The sequence below is a fragment of the Nicotiana attenuata genome, unplaced genomic scaffold (genome assembly GCF_001879085.1).
Source record: "Nicotiana attenuata strain UT unplaced genomic scaffold, NIATTr2, whole genome shotgun sequence".
Taxonomy (NCBI): domain Eukaryota; kingdom Viridiplantae; phylum Streptophyta; class Magnoliopsida; order Solanales; family Solanaceae; genus Nicotiana; species Nicotiana attenuata.
Window position 1 is genome coordinate 564,890 of NW_017670357.1, and position 2,448 is coordinate 567,337.

Here is a 2,448-nt window from a genome sequence, read left to right on the forward strand (position 1 = left end):
CAAGAGAGAGATTAAATATATCATATACTAAAATATCTTATTATTGTAGGTTACTGCTGGCCCGACTCCCGCTGTACTAGTTGCTAGCCTTACCGACGATCATGCTGCAGCGCATCCTCCGATATAGAGGCGACGCGATGGGGATGATCCTAATAGCGTAGCTGGCGAGATGGATGCGCCTCCAGGCCAGCAATGCTTTAAAGCAATACAAACCGTGGGCACATTGACGTTTATTATTATCTGCATATAGACATTAAATATATAATAGCAAACATTTATTTATGTTTTACATAATTGCGCATGTTTTGTATACCTCGGGTTATTTATTAGTTAATACTAGAACAAAAAAACGACATCTTAACATAAATTTTAATTCGGTACAACTAAAGATAATACATGACACGTGCAAATTAAAAATAAATACTACTCTCAACACATCCAATATTTTGTTTAGTCACTATCGCCCATTGTTTTGTGCTTCAACCACTTAAATTTCTCTTCAAACCTATTTTTTAATTCTTCTGCCCTTTTAGTTTCTCATTCCATGCCGCAAGTTGTTCTTCTAGTTTAAAGATCTGGAGTTTGTATTCACCGGTCATATTCCAAATGCTTAGCAAACATGATTTGTAGTATTCCTAGTTAATGGGTTCATCATACTATTCTTCAAAATCCACATTGATTTTCATCCTACCAATGGGAATATAACACAACCTATTAATTAAACGGTATCACCAACATCCATTTGTTCGGTGTACGCGTTCTTTTTGGCACTTGCCCATTGACGCACATAATCCTTGTTACAACACTATTTTAAATAGTTCCGGCGGCCAATAAATGCTCACACTCACTAGCTGTAATGTCCACTATAGGTGTTTAAGTATGCAGCAACACTATATTTCTTTATCAACGTACCTCGTTGCCGCGATACCTGTATGTTGAAAGCACTTGTACCATGTGAGTTGTTACACCAATGTTTTCGCTATGTGAGAGTACGTCGTAAGTCAATTGATGTAAGCTCAGAAATAAGATTATATTTGGAAGCATACAAATAAGTCAATCATGTTACATTGTAGGTTACAAATATTTTATATCATGAATACGGATTACCAAGAGGGTTGGAAAGCTTTAGAAGCTAAACCAATTAAGAAAGTAAGTTTCGTCTGAAAGTCGACAGTTTGGAATGTTATAACATTACTTTGGGATGAGACCAGGGTTTCTTACCATGATAAGGAGGTTTATTCTATGAGTTTATTTAGTCGTATTATAGTCATTTTTCTACGTTTTGAAGGCAAGCAAGTTGTGGAACAAAAGTTGCAAAGGTCATCAACAAGTTACAATTCTATAATGTGCTGAAAATTAGGTCAAATGTAAATGCGATTTTCTCCCATTTTATCTTTGAATTATGGGGTGATCTACCTACACTAATATTGAAAGATTACGAGTCTAGTTTCTAATGCATGCAAACTACGTCGATACAATATCGGAGTAGAGAACATTCACGTTATTGCAAGACTGTGCCAAGGCAACTCTTTATGGTCCCACAATGGCAGTTGAGATATATTGATTATATATTATAAGATGCCTCAAACCCCGTTTTAACTCATTATTTTTAGTATCTTCAGACCCTAACAAACTTAAAAACACTCTCTCAAGGTTCTCTCTATGATCCAAGACCCAATAAGGGCAAACAACACAAATCAAGTGTCGGGAATCCGTTGCGCTACGTCAAGTTTCTTGTTCTTCTTGTTGTTGCTTGCATTTTTGGGTGTTCAATCGTGTGGGAGGTTGTTTTCAAGTGTTTTAAGTTCTGTAAATATAATCCCAAGGGTTTTTATATCAACCCTAGGTTATTTCAAAGTATGCAAAGGGATTAACACCATATTTCAACATCAAAAGTTAGTTCTGGTGAAGATACAATACCTCTTGAGGTTGTGCTGTCATTGAGGATAGTTGTGGGATGTGTTTGACTGAAATTTCAAGTTTTTTCTACTTGATAAGGTGTTTTAACATCCTACTAATTATTCTTGAGCTTGCTTGTATGTTTGGTTAAGTTTTAGAAAGATAAACTACAGATACTACTTGGATTAGCTTAAGTCACTCTATGGTGTTGTATTGCCATTGAGGGATGTTGTAAAGCTAAATATAACTTGGATTTTGACATTAAGTTACTGTAGGAGGTATTTGTATTGTTTTCATGCATGTTCTTAAGGTTATCTTGATGTTGATTTAAGTTAAATGGATGGACTAGACATGAACTAGTGAAATAAAGTTGCTAACTGAAGATAGTTGGAGTTTGTGGATTGTTTCCTTTTGTTATAAATATATGGTATAAGGATGGAATCATTGGTGAGATGACTTCATTATCATGTTATGATACTGTTACGTTAATGTGAGAAGTCTATAGGGGTGTGATATGGGTATACGGGTTCCAACCGGAGCTTGCCGCTC